This window comes from Anas platyrhynchos, chromosome 16 (genome assembly GCF_047663525.1).
Source record: "Anas platyrhynchos isolate ZD024472 breed Pekin duck chromosome 16, IASCAAS_PekinDuck_T2T, whole genome shotgun sequence".
In the NCBI taxonomy this organism is placed as follows: Eukaryota; Metazoa; Chordata; class Aves; order Anseriformes; family Anatidae; genus Anas; species Anas platyrhynchos.
Genome location: NC_092602.1, coordinates 11,976,983 through 12,002,434, shown reverse-complemented (window position 1 = coordinate 12,002,434; position 25,452 = coordinate 11,976,983). Strand labels below are relative to the sequence as shown.

The 25,452-nt window shown below is 48.5% G+C and overlaps 3 long non-coding RNA genes across 4 annotated transcripts in view; 1 reads left to right on the top strand and 2 right to left on the bottom strand.

Moving 5' to 3' along the window:
- Window positions 1-12,862, bottom strand: part of LOC106016639 (uncharacterized) — an 88,380-nt gene extending 75,518 nt beyond the window's left edge. The window contains exons 1-2 of one of the 2 annotated variants that reach the window (XR_011803776.1): window positions 12,482-12,862; window positions 11,003-11,378 (exon numbers count right to left, since the gene is read on the bottom strand). This is a non-coding gene — a long non-coding RNA (uncharacterized lncRNA). The remainder of the gene's footprint in view (window positions 1-11,002; window positions 11,379-12,481) is intronic. The other variant, XR_011803777.1, reaches the window with a different exon arrangement.
- A 1,117-nt stretch (window positions 12,863-13,979) lies between these two features.
- Window positions 13,980-22,790, bottom strand: LOC139998810 (uncharacterized). Its single transcript, XR_011803778.1, has 3 exons — window positions 22,622-22,790; window positions 21,000-22,246; window positions 13,980-17,926 (listed from the first exon to the last, which is right to left on the bottom strand). It is a non-coding gene; the product is annotated as an uncharacterized lncRNA (long non-coding RNA).
- Window positions 22,629-25,054, top strand: LOC119718631 (uncharacterized). Its single transcript, XR_005269761.2, has 3 exons — window positions 22,629-23,120; window positions 23,233-23,374; window positions 23,480-25,054. It is a non-coding gene; the product is annotated as an uncharacterized lncRNA (long non-coding RNA).
- The last annotated feature ends 398 nt before the right edge of the window (window positions 25,055-25,452 follow it).

Sequence of the window (25,452 nt, the reverse complement as noted above, 5' to 3'; positions counted from 1 at the left end):
AAAATCATGTGCTATGTCCAAGCCACCCACACCAGACCAAGACAAAATGCCTTCAGCATCCTGCCCATCACCTTCCCGCAGCTCAGCAGCTCCTCAGCTCCATGCTGCCATGGATCGTGTGCCTCACCTCGGCAGTCGCTGTTAACAGGCACCCTCTGACATGGCCTGGTTATATGCTTTTAAAAATAGAACAACCCTTAATATATCCCTTGTCAAAATATACCCAGACTCATCCCAGCTTTGCCTGGAAGAAAAGTAACAAAAGTAAATAGACCTCACTAGGTTTGCGGAGAGAGATCTCATGGAAATATCAGAGCCCTCCCCAGATCTCTGCGGACAGCATATTTTACACATCCAGCCGTGCTGTCAGAAAACCCCAGCAATTCAAACAAATATTACGTCTCTAATCCTTCCAGTTTATTACCCTGCCCCAATATGACTGCCTCCTGAGCTACCCTGTCCTGTGGGAAAGGCTTGTTGCCCCCGGACAGGAGCCAAGGCGGTCTGAGCAGCCCCTGCACAAAGCCCTCCTGGCCTCACCCAGAGCCAACCCCACCTGCCCCACACCCCAGCACAGGACTAGAGGTACCAAACCCTGCACCCACCAGCACACACATCCCTTGGGATGACATTGAGGGGGGATTTTCACATCTGGGCAGGCATAGGCAGGCGTTCCCACGCCTTTCTCACACCCAGCCCATCCAAACTCCTTTCTGAACCGCTGGCACAGAGATCCTGCGTGGCTCGTGTATGCAACTAATGCACAGAAGTCTGTTTTTTGTTTAAATAGCTGTGAAAAGCACTGTGTGTGTTTTACCCAGAGATATATTACACTTGATTAGGCGGTGCGCTGGAGCGCGAATGGTACAACAGGAGACGGACGTGCTTAACTAGCGGTTTCAGCCTGCGCGCCGGTATCGGGAGGTCAAGGGAAAGATTAACTATATCTGACTGCCGTGTCAAAACACTCAATTGGAGCATTTATAAACCCACAGAACTAGTTGCCTCAGTCGGTGGAGCAGATTTATTTCCTTCTGCATAGCTGACTCGAAGCAAACCAGGGCAGTTCCCTGGCCCTTCTTGGCTTTCGGCTCCTTGCAAAGGGCAAGGAGAGCCAAAACACCCAGATCGAGCCACGCAGGCTTCAACAGCTGGCTAGTATCTCCAGCCAAAAGGGAAATGTGGGGGGAAAGCCAGTGATTCTCAGTCACTTCCACTTATGGTTGATCACAGGCAGGTACGCTTCAGCTCAGGAAGAAGCCCAAGTCCCATTTTAATAGAGAAAAATTAATGTTTCCCTGCTTCTCAACAGGTGTGACATACATAAAGCTTTTCTACCCACTTCTCACATTTTAGGGGAGCTTTATTATTATTATTATTAATCTATAATCCTACAGAAGATGTTTCTGCTGTTGTGTAAAACAAGTTGGAGGAGATGCCTACAGGAAACTCCCCAGAGGTGCCCTCCTGTTATCAACATCAGCAGCCTTTCAGCACGCAACATAATAAAACTGCTATTAGGTTTCTGGCTGTACATACACCTCTTGGGGCACAATAATCCTTTTTCACCTCGGTACAAGTGTCCAGTCAAACAAACTGAGCAATACCTGGTGTGAGCATACGACCACAGCATGCAGCCACTGATGGCCTGTAATGAGACAACTGGGACCAATATTTTTAATTTTTTATATATATATAAATATATATTTATATGTAACATAAATATACATATAAATACATATATTCATATGTAACTTTTATATATATATATAAACATATATATATTTATATGTAACTCTCTCTTTATATATATATATTTAAATATATATATAAAGAGAGAGAGTTACGTACTCTTCCCTATTTTCTGTGGTTTCAGAATCAAGGTTGATGCTTTAAGTGTTTCAAACATGTAAGGAGCAACTTTGGGTCCAGGGGTAGGACTGGTGCAGCTGAGCAGTAGCACACCTAGAATGAATCCCGCAAACACTACTTCCCAACCCAGCCCAGCCACACAGACTCCCCAGCACAAACCAGAGGGCTCCCGCTCCCCATCCCATCGCACAATGTGGGCATGCCCACCTTACCCTGGCAGGAGACAGCAGCAGGACTTCTCCACTCCAGTCACCGGAATGTTTCTGGGTTGGGGCTGTCTGGCTAAACCAGATACTCCATCACCCTGAGCTGTGCTGCAGGGGTGCAATTTTGTTTTTAAGCTGCACTTAGCAGCGTTCTGACTTGCAGGTTTCACTTTTTAATAGTAAACACATTTTGTAGGTGCCAGAGAACATTTCAAAGCATTTCAGTGGAGTCCTTTTACCTTCACAGCCTGGGGGCATATACACTGAAACAACAGCTGAAATCCAATTACTGAGGAATATTCTCAAGTGCATTTCCATAGGTAATTTGTTAGTCTGTTGGAACATGCAAAGTGATTTCTCCCTACTTCTTGATGCTGTACCTCAGGCTCCTTGGTTGAAGATTTCCATCCGGTGGCATTGTCACCACCACTGAAAAGGAATCCACACAGCAGCCCTTCTCTCCAGGGGGAAACCTGCCACCCAGAGCACATCCAGCACCTCCCAGGGCCCAGCCCTTACTTGTGACTTGACAAAAACCAGCAGCCAGGCATACCGAAAGCCCTGCCACTACCCAAGCTGCTCCTTGCCCAATCAGTTTGATGCATAAAGACATAAGAAGCCTAAAAGTATTTTTCCTTCAGCATCCTGTTTATTGATTTAGCAGAGAGCTGACACAGATGTACAGTTCTAGAGACAAGCTGTAATGCAATCCCTTCATCTGCTGTCACTCAGGATCACGCAAGCTGGCTGCTGCCTTAAGGCGAGGAGTGGCCACCCTGCTCATTTTGGGGCTGCCGGCCACCGCAGCCACTCGCATGGCCCTCATTAGGGAGGCACCCCCAGCCTATTGCAGGCTTAAAGCAGCTGCCAGATGCCCAGGGAGAAAGCTGCAGAGCACATCATCCACCCTGTCCACGAGTCACCATCATCACCCACCGGTGAGATACTGCTGGAAAGGGGTCTGTTTGCAGAAGGAGGGGAGGGGGAATTAAATAGGCAAAGTTTGGGTCAGAGTGACAAGGAACGTAATCAGAAAAGAGCATAGATGAAATGCAATGAGTTCTACAGATAATTCAGGGCAAATTAAAGCATCTGAAATCCTACTGAGAGCCACTGATTCGGAATTATGAAGTTAACTTACAGCAATCATTTTCTATATGAAAGCAATTACGGATGGGTTAAAAGCTTCTGTTATTATGGATTGTGTATGGCTGCCACAGAGGGTTCAATCTCCCCAGATGAAATTTTAGCCTTCATGAAAAGCTACTATATCCTGTATGCCAAATCTTGTTCACCCATCAGAAAGTCATTGAGCATTATCCATTTTATTAACCAATGCAAATGCAAACACAGCCAGGGAGAGGTAGATAGGGAACATCCTGCTCACCAATAAGACATACACACACAAATCACCATGGTTCATTTCCCAAAATAATCACACAAGCTCAAACACACAGCTGTGATGAATGGCAAATTTCCAAGTCTTAATGCATCAGAAAGCAGAACTATTGTTTGAAGTGGTCATCTCTTGAAAGAAAGGGAAAAGTCAAGGGAAAGCGTGGGAGAAACATGCAAGCACGGAGCCATCCCCAGGAACAGCCTGGCAGGAGATCCACCAGCCACAGTGTCACAGCCACTGGGCAGGTGACAACTGAACTCACCATCCATGGTGAGATGGAACCACACAGAGGACTTGTCAACAGCCTGTGCCCGAGGAGAGGCAGCACACCTTCAGGCCAAGGCAGTGGTGGAGAACACCAGCCTGTCTTGTGGCTCACCTTCACCAGCAGGAGTAAAGGGGTCAGATGGGGTCTGGTGGCACAGCCCTACCTGGGAGGGACGATCCACATCCTCTCCATCAGAGCCAGCATCCCACCAGGCTCGCTGCCTGCACCAGCCCTGGTCCCAGCTTTGCCTAGCCCACAACCAGAGCAGATGAAACCACTCACCCAAACAAACTATTATCCTGAGCCTCTTCCTTCGTTTTTCTTAATTGGGCTTTATTTCTTGTTTGGTGGTTTCTGTGCTGTTAAGCAAGTTCACAGACCTTTTGTTTCTGGAATGGCAATGAGGTTTTGGTTGAGATGTGCATGGCGATTAGCCAAGTATACAAGGGTACTTCTATTGCATACCTTCCTGGAGGAGAGTCAGAAAAGGGGAAAGAAGGGGAACCTACCAGAGACCTGCTGGAAACCAAGTGCTCACACACAGGTGGTCCGTCAGTAGGTGCAATAGTGTGAATAGTTGGATTCGTCCTGCTGCAAAGGAGGAGACAGCAGGAGGACAAAGGGACCATCCTGGCTCCTGGGCCAGCCCCTAGCAGCTTGGTGAGGCTAGCAGGGCAGGGAGGCTCTTGCTCTACACCAGGGAATCAATACAAGATGGCCAGTGCAGGTCCATAATTGCTGTTAGCTACCAAGTTTTATTTATTATAACTCAGATGGTTATAATAACAGGGCAGTGAACTACACAGAGTTGGAAAGACAATGAGAAAGCAAAACTTGCTGCATAACACTTGTGAAGGAAAGCCACAGTGTTGACAGTAAGAGCTAGATGCTGGTTACAGAGGTTGAAGGCAAAAATCCTCATTGGATTCAGCAGTGCCCAGACTGAATCCTAACAAGGGGACCAAGCTGCTTCTCATTACAGCGAGCCTCTGCTCCCTTTTTCCTGGCAGCCCCCCAAATCCTACTCCTCTCGTTCAACCCAGGCAGAGATTTTTTTTTTTTTTATCAGGAGGGCTCTAAGCTTGGCCCCAAGGTTCCCCCAAAGGCATTTCTGTGCCCTTTTCAACTACATTAACGGAAGAACGTCTCTAAGCATGTCACACAAAGCCAGCCCAGGTAAGTGATGCCAAGCACCCTCATGGATTGCCCAAGGCCATGCAGAAAGTCCATGGCAAAGCCCAGCTCTTGCCACTTTCTGCAGCCATCATAACCCTTCCTGCAGCTCCTGGCCTTTGGGCAGCTTTTTGTGCTTGTTCCCTGCCCGGGTTCCTGAACCAAAGGTAAAGGTGGTAAGTGGAACAGATTTGCACTACTGGAAATCCTACGTTTAGATGGATTTAGATCCAGGAATCCTCTTTTCCCATGTAAAAAGCTCAATTCAGAGAGATCTTTCAGGGAGAGATCCTAAAGGTGGCCATAAAAAAAAGGAAAATGCTCACTGAGAAGCAACAGGAAGACAAATCTTACCCTTTTCCCCTTGAGATTATCTTTTCTATGAAAGTTTCCCATGGCATACACAAGAAATTGCACCTATTTAGCACTATTGATCCAGCTTACTTCAGTAACAAACCACATTAAGTTAAAATCAATACCAGCCACTCTTAAACTGATTTAGGAGTGTCCACACAAAGGGGCTCACGCCAATTCAGACAGATCTGTTTTGTTACCAATTTAGTTAAAACGTGAGATCCAGGGGTTGAGCTGTGCTCTGAATGACTTAAAGGCATTAACTCAAGTTTCATCGATAGCTCCCCATGGGGAGGACACCAAAGGCCAAGAGTCGCTGACCAATGCCCATCTTTCTTGGCAAAACGTAAGGTCTCCATGGCTCCAAAAGCCAAAGACCCGGGGAGAAACCCAAAGACCTGGGGGTTATTTTATTGCTGTGGCTCAAACTTTGCACCAAGCAAAGCAAACAAACAAAAAAAAAAAAAAAAAACACATGAAGGTGCTTGAGCCCAACAGATCAGAAAGCTGCATTTTTATCCCTCTCCCTGGAATATTTACTCTGGGGCTGCATGAATCACAGACAGCTTTGCCCACCATAAATCCACCAGTGCCATGCCTTGCAGTTCATTTTGCTGCAGCATCAAAGCAACCAAGGTTAGGAGATGTAACATGAGAGAGGGTTTCTGGGTGCTGTATATCACAGCAGCCTGGTTGCGTTTTGACACCGTTTGCTGGTTTAATATCTTAGGGTCTGCATGTGTGTGGAAGAGGCTTGAGGTGAGCACCAGGGAGTGAAGCACAAATTTTATCATACCCCATGACATCATAGCATCACAGGCTGCCCTTTGAGCTGGGCTGTAAATCTGCTCAACAGGAACAGAGGAACAAGGATTCTTACTTCAAATGAGATGAGGCTTTAACATTTAATCAAGTGAAAGCTCAGGGGTCTCCATCAGATACCAGCCCATGCAGCTGGTGGACAGACCACAAGGAAACCATATTGGGTGCTGTCCCATTAAATGCTGACAAACCAAGGGGAAAACATAATAATTGATTATTATTTAAGGTTTAAACTTCAGAGGGAAAAATTCATAGAATCTGCCTTGAATAAGTCAGGACATCAGGATTTTTGGAGCAAAAGATTTTGGCCTCAGCAACACCGGCTAATCTATGACAGAGCAGAGAAGAAAGCTTCCCCCTCCCATCCTTATTTGCTGGGATATAAGAACAGTGAGGCCGCTCTGGAAGGACGGGCAGAGTGAGCAAGGTTCCAGCACATGGGGACATCAAGAAACCCCTCAGTGAAAGAAGATAGCTCTAACTCTAGTTGTCATAGAGATGAAAAAAATAAAGGTTTTTTTATTATTATTTTTAAAACCAGCACTTTATGGATGTTCCTGGGTTCACAATGGTAACAGGGCATGGGAGAGGTTCCAGGGCACCCACCTGGTACTGCAGGAGCAGCAGGGCTAACCTCCTGCCCAGTGCCTCCACCCAAGTAACCAATACTTCCACCTCTAGTCCCCACAAAGCTCCCTGCTCTTTCATTCCTCCTCCTGCCACCTTTCTCCTCAATCTCCACCTGAAGCCACAGGTATCATTTCCCAGCCTTACTCATTACCTTGGGAGGCCAGGATCAGCCAACCCACTAAAATTCCTCTGAAAGGCAGAAAACGCCGCACTTCACTACTGCTCATCCACCTACAAAATGTGCATGTTCAGGCATTTTGCTCCTAAGCTCTTTTTTAGAGCCTGCCATTCAAAAGTGGTTTGGGGTTTAAGTTTCAGGCTGTAATTCTGCAGAGCTTTGTGATGTTCTGGATACCTGGGAAAGGTTTGCAAATCCTTTTCCCTGGTGTTACCAGGTAATAATTTGTTGCATAGAGAGGTTCAAGAGTCCTACTTAGGTTGATGAATTAAACAGCGCTGTTTTAGGAACTGAATTGAACCATTTTCTCCCCTCCTTTACAGCCTCAGGCACTCCAGCTTTCACCTTCTGTTTCATAAAATTTACAAGAATGGGTCTTTTCCCAGAGTGAATAAACAAGGCAAAGAAAACATCTTCCCTGCTTCGCTGTTGGGTACAGAGGTGAGGCGGTATGAGTCCCCGAGCCCTGGGGCCACCAAGGCAACAGGCACTCGGGTCCCAGGAGCCAGGCAGAGCTGGCACATGCTGCCCCAGCTCCAGGGCACAGGATTTCCCCCAAACATGGCCCAGCCCCTCTGTATCTGCATGTTTCCCCATTAGCTGCTGCATTCTCACACTGGAAGCAAACCCATATGGGAAGAGCAGCTCATGCCTTTCCCCGACACTACACTAAAAACCCGACTAGCACGCAAGAGGCTGGTTTGCCCCAGGGAGCATGACGGAGCTGGGAGGGCTGGCATCTGTCACCAGGCTTAATATTCAGGCTGAAGGACAGAGCCACCGCTGTGACGTGCTATGACAAGTTTCAGATCGAGGACTCCAACCACATGGCCCCAATTACCATCAGGATGATATCAGCAGGAAAAGCCAGCACACATCCCACACGGCCATTTGAGGTCCTCCCTGTGACAGAGAATTAAAGAAAACCCTTCCTGGTGGGTGCTGTGGCGCAGGGAGACAGATGAAGAAGCTTTCTCTAGTGAGTACACACAAAGTAAACATTTTCCTGCCCCCAAAGCAGCAGTCCCTGTGGCATCTCCATGCAGGACGTACATGGGGCGGGGAGGCTGGTCAGGGACAGGACCACCAAGAGGGTCGCACTGGTGGGTGAGCACAGCAAGGCAGCTGGTGGTGCTTAGAACAGTGATATGTGGAGAAGAGTTAATGAAACCACACCCTTATCTGCACAGAGCCCACATCTGGAGAAGCTTTTACCCCTGTGATTTATATCTTCAGTGCCGAGTGCTAAAGCCACACGACGATTTAAGCGCCTGCACTGATGATGGTGACAAGGTGGCGTTTATTCCATCTCTCCTTTTTGAGCACAAGTGGGTTTTTGCAGTGCCAAATGCACTTTGCAACAGGAAGACTTAAAACCCAGTTGCAAAATAAATACACTGGGTGCAGCAATAAGAGACTCCCCTGTTTCCCCCACCAGCTGATGGGGGCAGCGAGGCTCCTGCCAGCCCTCTGACTGCTTGCCCTGCCCCTGCTCCCCCCGTGCTGCACGGGACATCCCTGCAGTGCTCCAGCACAAATCCCCACGCCTGGCTCCCGAGCCCCTTCCAGCCTCCATGGTATTTACAGCCAGCCCATAATTCTGTTTGGTTCTTGGAAAATGCCACAAACCGAGTCATTTCTGCATTATCCCTGCAAAAGCAATGACAAAATAAGAAAAGAGATTGGGGTTTGTGGTTTCAAAGGCAGCGCTTAAGTGCCTATCGACCACATCCTCACAGCCCTTTCTGCTCTACAGCTCCAGTAGAAGTTAAATACGTCTGAGCCTTCCTGCAGCCCCCTCACAGCCAAATCTCACCCAAAGCAGACACCACACTTTGAGCCCCAGGTCAGAAGGAAGGCCAGGGGTACTCCTAGGGTCAGGGTAAGGAGCGAGGAGGGAAGGACGCCCCTTCATGCCGTGATACTGCCACAATTCAGGATGGCTGTGCAGAAGAGGATGCAGAAGGGGCAGAGGCTGTGCCTGCTGTCCCCAGTTAACTCTCCCAGCCTGCAGGGCATCCCTCGAGGCCACGAGGGCTCAGAAGTGCCCTGGCTGTGAGTCAGCAGCCTAGCGGAAGGCAGCAAGCAGCTCAAGGGCGCCTGCTTCTATCTGCAGCCCAGCCATTGATTCAGCGTGAGAGATTAAGAAAGTAGCTTTACCACATCCTGGCAATATGGGGATTCAAAAAAAAAAAAAAAAAACATTTGTTTAATCAGGATTTGCAGAGCACTGAGATACCCCAGCACCAGTAAGTGTGGGCTATCACCACCGCATGCTTGTCACCAGGTGACAGGGTGCACAAAGCCAGCCCAGGCTCTGCATCTCAGCCACAGCCCTGATATGTGCTGCTGGAGGTGTCACCCTACCCTTACAACACGCTGCCCGGGGTGTGAGCACACCTGGGACGTGCAGCAGGATCAGGCCTTTGTGGTCATCTTTGGCTCATTGGGCTGCTGCAGGGATGCACCTTGCACCAGAGGCTGAGCACCGGGAGGAGAGGAGTTTCTCCTGTTGTCCTACCACAAAACTACACCACGGCATCTTCTCCCCCTTACCTTCGAAGCAATAACCATGAGAGAGAGGATTTATTGCTTTTTAACAAGTGCCACAGGACATCCGTTTCATTAATTTACGCAGGAGGCATGGGGGGGCAGTTCAATAAATTCTCCCAGACTATTGCTTTGAAACAAACAACCCCGCATACCCAGGCTGGGGATGTCACAGCAGAGGCTTTTATCCAAATGAGCTATGTTTGCCATGGAATGACTAAAATGCTTCAAGAAAAAAAAAAAAAAAAAAAAAGAGGGTGGAGAGAGAAGCCGCTCCCCACAAAAGGCAACGTATCCCTGGCACATTGTTTGAACTCCCAGTGGCGTATTAAAAAAATAAAAATAAACCCCCTCTGAACCACAGCTGCATCCTCAGTTGCACTGCTGTGTTATTATAGCTCCGAGGGAGAACAGCATTTGCTCATCTTTTTCTTCTCCCTCCACCCAAAGAGGGGAGCGTGTTCGTTTCCGACAGCCCCATTCAGCAGGCGGCCAGCACAGCTCCACGGCCTGGGGGCTGCAGGGAAAGAGGGGCTCGGGGGGGGGGGGGTTCAGGAGGGGACCTCTTGCAGTGCTTTAGTGGCCAGGCTGGGCAAGGGAAGGCAGCGCGTCCCCCAGCACAGCAGGGCTGCAGATGGGAACAGTGAATACAAAATCCTGCCTGAGACCGCAGCACTTCTGCAACAATAGAAATAAATAGCTCCACATTTGTTTGTTTAGGAACTTCACTTGTGAGGGATTCGCTCTGTGCTACCGATGAGGACACAGGGATGAGATGCAGGTGGCCCTGTAGACCTCGCTCCTGCTAACACCAGTCCCTGCTGGGATGCTCGGTGCCCTCCCCCCTGCAGCACCCCAGAAAATCCATATGAGCAGCTCTAGCAAGGAGAAAGAGGATAAAGAAACACTTTTACCCCATAAAAAGGATGCGGCTGGGCTGGGGCTGCCACAGTGCCTCTGAGCATCACAGCTCAAGAACCTCTTCCTCACCCAGACAGCTCACATCACCAGAAGCAGCGGCACAGGCCCTGAAGCAGCACAGGCAGAAGGAAGGAGTGGTGAAATGCCAATCAAGGTTACCCTGCTGATCTGCAGCAAAACCAAAACTAGTTTTATCTACTGGCACCTACTGTACCACTAGTTTCCATTAGATTATGGCATGACGACTTGCTCTTTAATTGCACAAGCTTCAGGCTTCCCAGTTCCCATTTCACCTTTCCCTTTCATATCATTGCTTCTGCAGAAAGCAAACCAGAGGCAGCCAAATACCAACGTGTGCAAACACATCCCTACCCTTGCCATCCAGAAGAACATATCAAACAAATGTGACATCAGTGGCTCAGGCACATACTGTTCTCTCCCCGTGCTAGTCTCTGTGTTTTATCAGGAACAAACCTTTCATTTGCACACCTATCTCCAAGATCCAAATCTGAGGCTTTGTCTCTCCTTGTGCTAAAAATACTGACAGGCAACGATGGTGAAGCTTGGAGAGCAAAACAAAAAGACACAGCAAAATTAGCTGACCCAAAGCTGGAGACAAACAGACTTACCCATGCTCCAGGCCCACCTGAGGCTTGTTTCAGGATCAGGATTCAAGCTGCAGAAAGTCAGCACCAGGTCGAAGGCTCCCAGTTCTCAGGAGAACCAGCCAGGCAGCAGGGAGTATCCATCCTGCAGGGGAGCAACGCTGCTGCAAAACTTCCCAAAGCACACAGCTGCATTTTAAATGTGCTCCATGTGCCTCTTGGGAACCACTTCCATTTCCTCCAGCCCCATATACTCCTTTTCATGGTTTTGTACATCATTGCCAGGAACTGAACTGCAGCCTAGGCCTGTACATGAGGTGTTTTCCCCTTCAGGCCCTGTGCATCTTCCCTTGGGTCTTCACAGCTTGCGGGCACAGGCAGCTCCTGTCCTCTGCCACCCCTGAAGGCAAACATTGAAGGGAGAGCTTGCAAGCATTTGTTTAAACAATTGACAAATACACAGCTGTTATCAGAAAGTGTTCATTCTGATCAGTTCTGCCATCAGATAAGATGAAAAACAAAGGGGGTTGTTAAAGAGTGTACAAAAGAACATTTTTGGCCAATAGTTACTTTTTAAATTTTCTAGTTATAAAAAAAAGAGAGAATTTCTTATTTATGAAGAGTTATTTACTTATTTGTGAAGAGTTTTTTCCCATGTTTTTCCAGGGCTTGTTTATAAAAGCTTTCCACGAATACCAGTATTCCCACTGCCTCCAATTTCTGCAGCACCCATCGCTGCAGCGCCTGGGCACCTCACAAGTCTCAGTTAACATCAGCCACCCCAGCAGGTAAGAGCAGATCAACAAATCCACCCCAGCTTCAGGCAGACCCCTATGGGCACCCTGTAATACTATGGAGTGCTACCAGGTCTGAACCCTAAGTGGCTGTCTTTTAGCCCTGAAGTCAATACTAATGATTTGTCCTCCTCCCCAACTTTTCCCCATGTTTTAACACTGATCCCATCACTGCACCCTCATAACTTTTACTGGGCTGATCTACGTGGGAGCCATAAGATAGCCAACTGCTGATATTCTCATCTGTCCAGCACATGCTGGAGCACAGATAGATTATTTGGTTAGCTGCTATCCAGCACACCTACAGCAGGGCAAGGAGAGAGAGACAGAGCCTCAACCCTTTCAGCTACCCCAAAGCTCCTGCAAGATATCAGCTGGGATTTGACCTTGTAGCCCCTTGGGCACAGGGCACTCTTATACTGCTTTTAGAGAGACAGCATCACACAGCCATATCACGCAAAAATAATACTAACAAAAAGTTAAATTACATGCTATAAGCAAAAACCAACATGAGATTAGGACTACCCATACTTTGCCCTACAGCAGCCTCATCAGGGAGTTTAAGGCTCACAGAATTGCAAGCACTTGGATTGACTCTCCCTCTGACCCTCCCAAAAGTGGGTTTCCTAGCTTATAAAGCCCTCTCCCCCCCCCAAGGTAATGCATGCAACCTTACTCTCTTTCACCCAAACAATCACCAAAGCCTCACCCAAAGCAAGGGACCCCAGCCCACAGCCACCCCACGGGCTGAGAGTTGACCCCAGAGCAGCCCAGAAATCCCAGCCAGCCAGCCTGGGGGGCTTCTTCTACAGCCTTAAGTAGGAGATTGCCAGAACCTCTTCTGCTGACCACAGCCACCTGTCCCTGCTCTCCTCGCTCATTACAAACGAGATACACCCCAGCCAATTAGCTAATAATTAAACCCCACTTCCAAAGCTCAGGAGCTTTTAGGACCCCTGCTCCCAAGCTGAGACAAAGCCTCCTTCTAGCCAGCCCCCCATGGGCTGAGCGTGTTCAGGTGTCGGGGGGCTGCTGAGCAGCCGGTGCCCACCCTGCCCAGGGCCAGGCGATGCACAACGTGTGGGCTGCGACTTCCCCAGCCCCATGCTCGCCTCGCCTGCTGTTCTCCCCTTTTATCTCTCCTCGCTGCTACAGATAAACACCAGCGCCAGCAACCAGAGCTCTTGGTCTCCTGCCAGAGTCTCTTCCTCCCTGCAAGTTGTCCACAGGGAGGTTTGGGCCACCAGCCTTTGCTCTGCTGGTTTTTATTTCCAGTCCTGCCCTGACCCCCGGGCTCCCCAGCCCACGTGCAGCTCCGTACCCGCTGCCTGCCTTCGCGGGGCGTGCGGTTTCCCTCACCTGCTCATTTGACAAGCTGTAAGCCTGCTGTTTGCTAAGCTTAGAGATTATTCTGCCAGCCAGGAAACCATGTGAGATCGGTGGCAAGACCTGAACTGAAAACAAAACTCGAGACAAAAGCGTTCAGAGAGGCTGCAAAACGGCTCCGATTAGCAGCAGGCGACAAAGAGGCTTTCACAGGCAGCACACACTGCCCTCCGTTAGCTGTCACTGCAGAACGAATTTGCTGAACTTGGGAGCTAAGGGAATGGAAAAAAAAAAAAAAAAAAAAAAAAAGAGCTTGATCCAAGGAGCAAATCCTACCAAACTTGGGCTGGGAGGCAGGGCGGGGGGCGGCACGGCTGAGGCTCAGCCTCTGCTCCCTGTCCTCCAGCTGCCCTGGGGATGCTTCTTTTATTCCTCCCACTGGAGCAGCATGTGGACGTGCAGTGACTTGGATTCATTGCCTACAGAAAGCAGCCAGAACTTCCCTGCTCTCCCAGCCCTCGGCCTGACAGCAGCGAGGGCGATGGGGCCGGGGTCCCTTTGGTGCCTGGGCTGGGACGGGAAACGGCTGCTGGTCAGCAGGACGCGACAGCCTCGAGGTAAAAGCAGAAACGTTTTAATAAGAAATGTGCCTCTGAGTCACGATGCTCCAGGGACCAGTGTATTGCCAGGGCTTATCCACCAGCCTTGCTCGGGGACTTTCTTAAGGTCAGGATCTGGGCTTAAAATTGCCCATCTGTGAACAGAATAAACACTTGGTCATGTTTGCTCGCTCAAGCTAGAGGTGATTCACTCGTAATAGCTTTCAGAGGGAAAATTATGTGAGTAATACTTTGAGAAAGAAGGTATGAAAAATACAGAGAGGGAAATTTGTGATGTATTTAATAATCATGAGCACTCGCAGAATCATGATCCTCTTACAGAGCCGCTTCCAACACTCACAATTATTTGATTGCGCTGCTGTGGAGCGTGCTAACCCTAAAATGTTCAGCAAATACATTTGTGTCACTCAGTCCTATCTGTGTTTAGAGAGCATCTTGGAGCACACATTAAACACTTCAGCTGCTGAAGCGAGTGTCAGCGCTGTCCCAGGAGCCTCTGAAGTAAATGATGTTGTTAACCACATCACGGGAAAACCCGTATTCATCTCCAGGCTCTCTGCAAACCTGGTTTGCAACACCAGAGCCACAGGTGTCGAAGCTGGCACATCGGCACATTGGCAGCGGCTCGCAGCAGTCAAGTCTGGCAAAGAAATGGCAGCCTGGTGCATCTGCCCACCCCTGCCCCACGCGATGGCTTCAGACAGGCAGCCAGAGGTACAAAAGTACCCGGTGCCGGGTTAATTCCCCAGGAGCAGTAGCTGATGTTACTGCTGACAGCTTCCAGCAGCACCCATCAGTGTCCCGGAGCCTGGGGCAGCAGCAGGGAGGCCGGGCAGGCTCCCCGTGGCTGCAGGGCTGTTGTCTTCCTCCAGCTCTTCTGGCCTCTGCAGGTATAATTGCTTCTTAGGAGGTGTCCTGTTCTTACTAATGTGTACAGAAATGCATCCTGCTCTCCCATTCCTTGTTTCCATACATCTGCCCGTGTTTTGTGCGGGGACAGCGAGGGATGTGCTGTACTTCCAGCAGGCTCTCTAGGAAGCTTGGCAAGGGCAGCAGGCGCTGGCCTTCCCCGGCCACCAGCACTGGATTAATGACTTTGCAAGGCAAGCTGCTGTCACAAACCTTCGGGGCAGTCCCTAGGGACAGCGCTTTGGAAGTGAGCACATGCAGGTATTTGGGTTCTGCTTTCCTGGGGTGGATGAAGAGCAAACAGGCTGTAGGCAGCTCCGAGAAGGCAAACAAAATCTCTGGGAGCAGAGGAGCAGGGAGCTCAGGGCCAGCCTGGGTGCAGCAGGGAGATGCTCAGCTCCCAGCCTCCAGCTCCTCCTCGCTGCCCCTGCCACTTTGCACCAGGAGGCCTTGCACCGCGCAGCACTAGGACTCCTGCCATGGCTGTAATGTAATTTTGCATGTGTTAATTTCATTTCTTGGCTTTGCTTAATATCAAGTTGTTATTCTGCTGAGATCGTAACCAGGAACGGGTGAAGCTGGTTCTGAGAAAATAGCCAAGCCCATGCCTTTCATTTCCCCTCTCCTCCCAGCTGCCGTGACCTTTGCCCATTATTAGAACCAAAATTGAAATAAGCCTGCTCTTTCTGAGGCTCTGAAATGCTCAGCTCTGAGTCAAATTTATGAAACAAGGGAACTGATTCAGACGGCCACAAGCTATTGTTTCGGTTCCACCTTAAAGCGGTTCCAGCTCTGTCAGCTCTTTTCTTTCCTCTTAAAATGTGCCTGGGAGCAGCCCAGCCAGAGGCCAGCAGGCGCAGGGAGCCCCCAGCACCCCGGCCCCTCGGTGCTGCTCTCCCCACCCCAGCACAGAGGGGACAAATCCTGCCCATCGCCACCCCGCTAGGACACCAGCGCCGAGCTGGGAGGCTCTTGAGGCCCGAGCTGCCCTTTGGAGCAGAGGGAGGTCACTTCATGGTGCTGCCGGCTCCCAAAGCAGCCAGAGGCTGGAGTTTTATCCCTTGCAGAAGTAACGAGGTCCCACTCGTAGGGCTGCACTGCCCAGCTCGCCCCCCACAGCACGCCTGCTGTTAGCGACCCCCACGGCAAACCCTGGTTATCAGCACGGCTCGTGCAGCGCCTGGATGAGGACTAATTGCAGGGCTGTGAGCACTTTTTCCGATCTCGCCGTGTTTCTGAACCACAGGTTTGTACTGGTACGGCGACCTCGGTGCAGCCTCACCCATGCACACTTCTCCAGAGCAGGTAAGCCAAGCCCCAAGGGAAAAGGCTATTATGAGTCCTCTGAGTCACGGTGTGCCTTCTCTGGCTGTTCTTAAACCTGATACCGATCCATACTTCTGTTAGAAGCAGAAATTAAGCAGCTGAACAAGTAGCTGGGGAGGCACATTAAAGACTTCTTCATCAAAGGTGATTTCAAAATATTTTCCAACTCTGCCTTCTTTACTGTAAATACACCACCCAAGTTTCCAGGGGCCTTTGGGGTAAGAAGACTGGTGTTGTAAGGAAGCATCTGCTCTGCCAAAGCCTGACATTTGAGGAGCTCCTACTTGCAAAATAGTGCAGGCACCTGTTGTTTGTTTTGGCAATTCTGAAATCACAGCGTTCCCAGAGCCTCCACACAGGCACTGTCTCAGGGAGAGCTCTTGCTCTTGGTACTGGAAGACATCACGGTATCTAAAAAAAAAAAAAAAATCTCAAGGTTTCTGAATGGTTTAGCAAAGATTGTGTGAAAAGAAATTCTTTGCAACTGTTATATTGCTGAGATTCAGGCCCAAAGGCCAAAAAAGTTGTCTGCTCTTGTCTTCACTGGAGGGAAGGGCTGCTAGCCGTGACTGCGCTGGCACAGCTTCTGGTCACAGAGGAGGTTGTGGGTGAGGGAAGGAGGCATTTGCCTTGAACCTGCCCATCCCTCAGGTGTTTGCAGTCAATGACATTCAGGATGCCGCTCATCTCCAGGCCGTGATGGGCTCCAGCCAGGATGACCAGCCAGGTTTGGACACTGAGGGGTGAATCCAGCCCTGCCTGGCGCTGGGCAGAGCAGCCCACACCGCCGAGCAGAAGGCTTCAAAGCAAACAGAGCTCACGGCAGCTCCAGAGCACAGGCGTAAGGTTTCTCATCTCCTTAGCATCTCCCAGGCCACAGGCTGCAGCCAGGAGGAGTTGCACCCACACAACCTGCTGGCAAAAAAAATCCCAAACAAAACAACAACAGCAACAAAACAGATGCTGCAAACCAAGGTTTAAAGCAACTAAGAGCTAGTGCTGGTGCATATGCACGCCAGCTCAGATCTGTGCTGGTGCGGGACCCTGCACCAGCAGGGGCAGGATCAGGGACTCTGCATCGGGTAGGGGCGGTGGGACAATGTCTGCAAGGCTTGTTGTGCTCTTCCAGAAAAGCAGCAACCCCCAGGATGTTAGCTGCGGAGTTGTGCGTGAAATAAGAAGCTGCTGCCTTAACTCCCAGCGTAGTGCCTGAAACACGTTTGTTTTGTATAGCTTTTATGCAGAAAATTTTTTCAGACACCCAAGACAGTTGTGATTACTCACCTTAATGTTCAGCATTTATCCATATCTCTCTCACAGTAGTTAACATACGCAAGTCAGCCAGGCTTAGCAAATCTTTGCCCTTTTCTACATTATTGATCTGACATTTCCTCTGGAGTATTTCAACTGAGAATTGAATTAACGCCGTATCTATGGACATTACCTAGTTAAGACGGACCAGCTGCACAGACTGGCACACCCTTTGCTTAGTCAATCACAATCTTCCTTTTATTAATTCATGAAATCTCGTTCTTGTTTCTTAAAAGTGGAAGATGCTGTTAGTAATGCTAATGAAAACTACCAGGCTCATTACGCCCCACGCTCTCCCGCTCGCCCAGGAAGAGCCTTCCCCGTCCTGCAGAGGCCCAGCCCTGCTGTTCCCAGGCAATAACGACACGTTGTTTGCTTTCCTCCAGACACGTTCTGGGAGAAGATCTGCCAAGATATTAACTGTGTTGTGGCCATGAGCACCAGCCCACTGCCAAATCTGGGGCATCTCCAGGGTCCCCTGGAACAGCCCTGCCTTCGTCCTGGCACCAGCAGGAAGGAAGCATGGCTGCGAAAGGCACCGTGTCAGCTCTTCCCCTCGCTTCCCATCTCTTCTCAAGCTTAAACCATCAGGTTATTTCCATGGTTAAATACTCGTTTTTCCCTTTTGCTTTCATGTCATTGCAATGCCATTGAAGGATCAGCTGAAAAAAAAAAAAAAAAAAAGACTCAGAGAAAGATTGTTTGGCTTGAGGAAGAGGTGTCCTCAGCATAGACCCAACCGCCTTCCCGGATTTATAGGGCTTTCTTTGGTATTTAATAAAGATTGCTGTTCTGACAATAAAGAGAAACATCTGCTGCCTTGTAAGTGTCTGGCCTGCTTTAACAGCCTTTATGTTTCCTTCTTGAGAGAACAGTTTGGATTGATTAAGACTCAAGCAAGTATTTTATACTTTGATACATCCCCAGCTCGTTGAAATCTTACCTGAAATCTTTTAAAACAAAACAACGCAAACCAAAATACTGCGTTAAACGAAAGTCTGGAGGACACGTGAAGGTCCAAAGAGTTCAAAGAAGTGCTTTCAAGAATGAAGGCTGGATCCAAAGACATTTGTATTGCTCCAGCCACAAAAGAGGCCTTGGGACGGGGTCTGCACATTGTGCTGCACGCAGGCCAGGATAAAAGCCCAGTGCTGAGGCCGAGTTTGTACATGCGATTGTACAAAAAAAAAAAAAGCCTTATGCAGGCTAAGCAGGGGCAAGACCCCCAGGCTTTGACTCAGGCTGATCTTCTACCCAGCCGACGAGCAAAGCAGCCAGGAGCTACACGCTGCAAGAGGGAGCAGAGATGTCATGAGAAGCAGAGTGCTCTAACTGGGGCTTTGGACTGGAGCGAGATGGGCTTACAGTTTATTTACAGGAAAAATTGTAAATATAGAATAAAGGAAACAAATCTACACTGATGCTTTTTATCACTTGTAAAGCTCTGAATAGGAATCAGTGCAGACTTGTTGGCTCCAAGCATAAAATACCTCTAAGTAAAAAAAAATCCTTAACGCCACATGTATTGCCACAGGTTATTTCTCCATGGAATACCTAAAAAGAGGTTTTTGCTGTAAGATTTCACTCGCTTCTTTTAAACTCTTCTACTTTGCATTTGCAAAAAAAGGAAATCTGCAATAGCAGATGATAAATGTTAATGTTGGTAAATGCCCTGTGCTCAGTAAAGTCATGTCGCGCTCAGGCAGATGACTGCTCTCTGTGGAAGTGTCTCAGCGTGCAGACAAACCCCAATGGAGATGAAGCTTAGGGCTGGTTTGATGCTGGAACATGCTCCACGGTGCTGCTCTGCGCCCCGCGGGGACCAGTCATGGGGCAGCAGCTGAAGCAGCCGAAGCAGGAGCATGCAGCCTGCCAGCCCTGGCACTAAGAGCTCACCACCTGAATAGCCCTGCTCAGCAAAAATACATATCTATCTTCTCCATTTCAGAGAGAGGGAAATGATGTGCTAAACTCCCCTGCACATCTTAGCTGATGCAGTTTGGGAATAATCCGCCTTCTTTCTGCTATCAAATGGAAAAAAAATAAAATAAAATCCTTGCCTCCACTCACCCAAATCTTCCAGTCATGTCAAATCAGGTGGTACGTTTTATAACGTGGGCAAAATATGCACTGGGGATTGGGCTGGGACCGCTAAAGCCCTTCCACTTGCAAGATAAGAGAGAGGCTTCAGGCTCAGGTCCCTGGGGGTGGATGCGACCCCCCCATGGTGCCCAGCCACAGCCCCCTCCAGCCCTCGTGTGCTGACTGCCCCGGCACATCACCTCCCACCCACCGAGGGCTCTGGCTGGGAGCATCCTCACCCTGTGTGTTTTATTTCCCGATGATGGCTCCTGTGTTAGCATGAACATTTAATTCATTCCCCTCCTGTAGTTTAATTGCTGAAATTACGTTACAGGACTAGAGAAGGACACAAAGCACACAAATCAAACCCACAGAAACATCACGACATCCACCCATGATCCACTTCTCTTTGCAAAGAGGAAATTACTCCAGGTCAGCTTCTGCACAGCCAGTTTATTCAGCTAAGACAAGAGAGCTGTTGGAGCAAATAATTGAAGAGTAATATGATAAAACACAATATTAGTGCTAACTGCCTTTACAGATTGGCCTTTGAATGAGATATGCTCAGTGCACCACACATGCCCCCCTTGCTGTCATTTTCTTGCTACGAACAGATTTGCTGAAGATTTGAGCCCTAATCTATGCAGTGTAACATTATCTGCCGCGTTCGTATGCTGATATGCTGTGGTTAGACGTAGGCTGTGGCTCCCCGGGGGACTCCATAACACAAGCTGATCACTCCTGTTCCAAATATGTGCATGCTTTTTTTTTAGGGAGAGGTTTTGGTTTTCTTTTTAATACCAAACAAAAAAAAGAGGCAATGACCTGGCACACAGAGGTTGCTCACACAAGTGGGCTTCACGGTCGGGTCATAATTTACATGATTGCAGAGACAAGGCATCCACAGCTGACACAGATCAGGGAGGCTCCCCAGAGCCTGTTGATGGAGCAGCCGGGAGAGATGAGACACCTCTGAACCGCTTTGCACAGAAAATGCGAGCAACCAAGTACAGACCCTCAAACGTTATCAATTAATGCTGTTATTTCTAACATGCTCAAGGTGAAATAATCAAAGTCAGAAGTGGTATCCTGAAAGGGAAGAGCACCTGCTACTCCTTTGGTCACAGCCTCCCATTTGCTTTATCTTCTGCTTCTGACTCTTTAATCTGTTGTGGAATGTCATTTAATTAAGCATTTTCAGAGTTCACTCTAGGCCGTGGGATTATGCTGCAAGCAGGCAACACTGGCCTGAAGTTGCGATAATTAAGGCTGCGAAGGACAGCCTGGCACTTTGTCTAATCAGGGAGCCAACATAAATATGCCAGAGCTGGTGCTAAATATTTCCATGGTAGAAGCACTCTGACTTACTAGATTGGCTTTCCCCTAATCAAGGAATAGAGGCATCCAAAAAGTGTGGGTATTCAGTTACAAAGAAAAAAAAAAAAAAAAAAACAAACTTACAAAGGAAATGCAAAGGCAAAATGTTGGAAACACTCTTGACACCTACAGCACCCGCCCAAATTTATAACCTTTTAATAAATGATTTGTGAGCACTAGGAACAGGAAGAGGCAGCATGTGGCACCAGTCTTCTACACCTCAGCTCCAAGCCAGCCCCTGGCCCCAGGATGGGCGGCAGTGCCCATCCCACGTACCTGACTGCGCCGCCACCGAGCTGCAGCCAGGCCAGGGCTCAGGCTGGTGGGTGTGTGAGCAACTCCAGCAGCCTCACGGAGCAGTCACTGCTTCCACTTTCAGGTCAGAGGATACACGGACAGTTCTGGGAGGATCACTGCTCAGACCAAGCTCCCGGTGAGATGTCGGTCCATTTGACTTGGTGATACGGATCTCAGGAGCCTGGAGTAACATCCAGCTCTGCATTCTCCAACAGATACCACTTCCAAGAAGCTAAATAGAGGAGAGTAGAAGCAAAAGTGACTTGGAAAGCTGTAACTCCAGTCTTCTGCTAGCATTGCCCCCACCAAGACACATGCAAGGCTTCTACAGTGAGCCTTGCTGGCTGAATCCCACCCGCTCCCAGCCTACAGCTCAGACAGTAGCAATGCCTCCGGGCGTTTCCTCCTGCTGCCTGCTCCTCTCATGGCATTGGGAATTTACACAACTTGATGTTTCTCTTAGTGGTAATCCTGTCTGCTTTCCCACTTTGCTTGGGCTTCTTCTATGTTGACAGAGGCTTGCTTTATCCTTCAACATGCTTGAATACAGCAGATGGGTACAACCAGCGCAGCTACCTGCCTAGGAGTTTGTGTTCTGGTTATACTGACAATGCTTACAGAAAATTCTTGGACAATTAACACCACTGAGCTTCTATTGTTTCCATTATTGCCAGACATGAAAAGTTAATATAACACAACAGAGTTAATGGCATTACAAAGGAAAAGGAAGAATGATGCATGCAACTCAACCAATGCAAATCTGAAGGAAAGGCAAACAGGCTGGCTATGAAAAGAGAGACAAATAGGAAGGAGCTGTATATTGTAGGCATGATTTAAGGTAAGTCTGTCCTGTCTGGTAAACTGCAGGTTTCACAGGACAGGGAGAAACCTTTGCAATTGTACAGCACCTAGCACAAACAGGGCTTTGGTCGCTTTGATCAGGCGCAGCAGCAGATTGCACAGCTGCAATTCAAATGAGTGCTTGCAGGAGCCAGGTCATTCTCCTCCTTTTATCTGCACCTGAGCAAAACGCAAAAACAGACTTGAAATAAGCAATGTTCTTCCTTCTTGTTTTCTGCCAGGCAGGCCACAGAGCCGATAGCTTCAGGGCTGAGAAAGCAGCGCTACATCCCCCAGTGCCTCCTCATTAGGAACAGCTCCCGAAACACGCTTGGCATCATCTCCATTTAGCGTCAGGTGACAGACGTCTCCTCCTGCAGCATTCCCTTTAACAGTGGTATTATTACTTTTACTTGAGTGCTTTGATTTAAGTCACGGGAGATGTCACAAATTAGTGTTTACAAAACTTAACACGAGGGGGCTGTCAGTACTTGCTTGAGGATGAGGAGTGAGGTTGCTGAGACCCCACTGCGGAGGCAGAGCCTCGCACCAGGAGCGAGGGTACAGGAAGATTCCTGACCTCCAGCCAAAGAGAGATTAATGATGCTCAGGGTGCAGCTCAGAGGCACACTGGAGCAAATTCCCCACCTCTTACACCACCTCTCCCCATCCCAAAGCAAAAAGGAATTAAAAGAATAGCATGAAAGATGCCTGCTCATTTTGGTATGTGCCACCTCTGCTGCGCACAGGCACATCCTCACCTTGCCTGCAGGTGCACACACGAGCTGTGAGCGTCTCGCAGCCAACCTTACACATAAATGGCACTGGAGCTGCTGGGTTACACGCTGCAAGGGAACTCATTCCAAGGAGGCCTGAATAAATAACTTGCCTGCTGATTCAAGGAGATGCAAATTCTTCTGCGATCCCAGATTTCACCAATATCGCCTGCTAGCTGGGAGACTTTACCCGTGGTTACATACCCAGGTGGAATAAATCTACTTTGCATTTGGGCAAGTTAAAAAAAAACAATTTGCAGAAGATATGCAAATTTGATACAAGTGTGACATTCAAAATCCTTCAAAGTAGAAATACAGAAGGCACGAATGTGCAGAAGAATGCAGAGTAGCCCTTTGGAACAGGGCTCTCCTAAGAGGTAGTTCAGCACAGCCAGCTACTGCCCCCGTGCCCACCATTGAAGAACAAAAGCACACCACTAAGACCCCTCCAGCATTAATTCTGGCTGGCCTCAGCAGTGAAAAGGTTTGGTTTCTTGGTGTTTTCCAGTTGTGTTGTTTGTTTGTTTGTTTTGGTAGTGGTGGCATTTTATTTAGTCATTTATTCTCAAACGGATGCCGTTATCTTTGTGACACAGTCGCACCAGCTCAGAGCCATGGGTGCAGCGTGGGGTCCACATCTGAGATCTTAGCCTTCCGTCGTGATTCACTGTGCCATTCAGTGCAAATCATAAGCTACAAAATTGCATTATCAGTACAGCTCCTTTCAATCAATTCAAGGTACTGATGTTTAAATATCTCCTGCACTAAAAAGCAATTGCTGTTTAGACCTATTTTTTTTTTAAAGAAATCATTATAACATTCTCATAATTACTCATCTTTCAGGGGAAGATAACACAGACAGCTGCTATTTCAAAGGACACTTTATATATGTAGCTCGAGCAGTCACATCTGAAGTAGAGCAGAGATTCTCTCCGATTCAGGAACCTATTTATTGCTGTCTGCGTCGTGCGGCAGCACCGCAGCCGTCGTTACACTCGCAGCAGAGGTATTTATACATCGTGATTTGCCTAAGGACTTCTTCCTCTGCCAGGCCCCACTTAGCAAAACATCAAAATAGGTGCTCAAGATCACGCCCCAGTGATTTACTGGAGAGGGCTGAACATCCCCAACAGGCTTTGGGGAGGTTTTTTTCTCCTCTAAATGTTCCTCCCCTTATTGCTCCCAGCTCATCACACCGAGCACCCTGTACCTGCCCCCCAGACCCCTGCTTGGCGTGGGGGGGGGGGTTCAGAGGTGGGCATCGCCCCCACACTCACCCCTTGGCCTCTCTAATGGGAAACCTCGGGAAAATATCTGTGTGATGGATAAGGTCACATAACGCTTCTGGGGTCAACAACAATCTCTATCTGGAATTTAAAGAGGAAACGTGACCTTGCCTTGAAGGGCTTGAATTGAGCCTCGCCCTTCCACATCCCCAGGTAGGGCAGTGCATCCTCCTGCCCACGGACGGGGGTGTCACCACCCAGCAAAGCCCTGCAGCAAGGCTGCTTCTCTTCTCTGGGGGTGCTCACATCTGCCCCACTGAATACATTCAGAGGCTCTGAGAGACTGCATTTCACCTTTCAGCTGGTGACCAAAGATCTGTGGAGTCACAGCAATCTGCCGCACCAGAGACATCTCAGAAAAAAATCCTGACATTATAATTGCTTGTACTGGAGAACCCACTGGTGCTTATGTTGTGCCGATGGTTAATTATCTTCACTTTTAAAAAAGTGTGCACCCTTCTTCCCCTGTCAGAAAACTGTGCCAACAAATTAGTCAGCTATTCATCAGACTGGCTTAGTAGCTAACAGCTACAAACAGGTGGAAGAGATGAGAAAAATGCATGGATAAGACCAGTTCTAAAAAGTTACAGACCAAAAACGACCCTGAAAGTTAGGTCACATTAACAGGAAGATAAAGCATGTTAGAAACCAGGAGGGTTCATATCTGTAATTTGCATTTCAGAATGGTCACTCTGACATCTGCAAGAGCTTTCAAATTCCTGTTTCCCACACCCGCCTCCAAAATGCGATGCTGCTGACAATGTCAAGCAATTTCCTCAAAAACAAAGCCACTCTTACAACCTTTTGAGATTTTGGCATATAGGAACATTGGTAAAAGAATAGAGAAAATACTGGGGGGTGGAGAGTGATCCAGGATCTCACCTGATTGCAATTGTTGTCCCCAACACAGCGTGGTGATTTCCCACAACTTATAATTTAAAGCAACTCCTAATGCAATTCCACTGCTAAACATCATACTTAACACAAAGGCTCCCTGATGCCGCTAACACAGCTGGACTGCCAGCTCTGAAATGTCAGCTTTCTTCCCGACGTTGCAAAAGCTCTACTGTTAATTTTGACATCTGGTTTTTAGTGAGATGTATTTCTCGCCGAGCAAATGCACACTGACAAATCTGGGGCCCTCTGTGTATTTTGGTAAATTGCAATCTATTATGAATATATATCTTCCTATAATGAAATGTTAGCTTTGCAGTTGTAACACAAGCTGTCCAAGTATCTGGTGGGAACATTTAATAACAATAATATTTTACTGAGGATAACACAGCTACCTCATTTAGGTATTCCTAACTCACTCTCCTGACAGAGTTCTCCCCCTGATATATTAACAGTTTAATAGCACACAGGTGAAAGCTACTAGGTGATATTTAGATAAAGAACTGCCCTGGCAGCTTAGAGCCTCCCTGCAGAGGAAGCAGAGCATCAACACGCCTGCAGTGATCCCCAGCGGGGCCTTGCTGACAGCCAACATCATGGATCAAGGCTGTCTTAGGAGGACGCGGCTCGGTTACT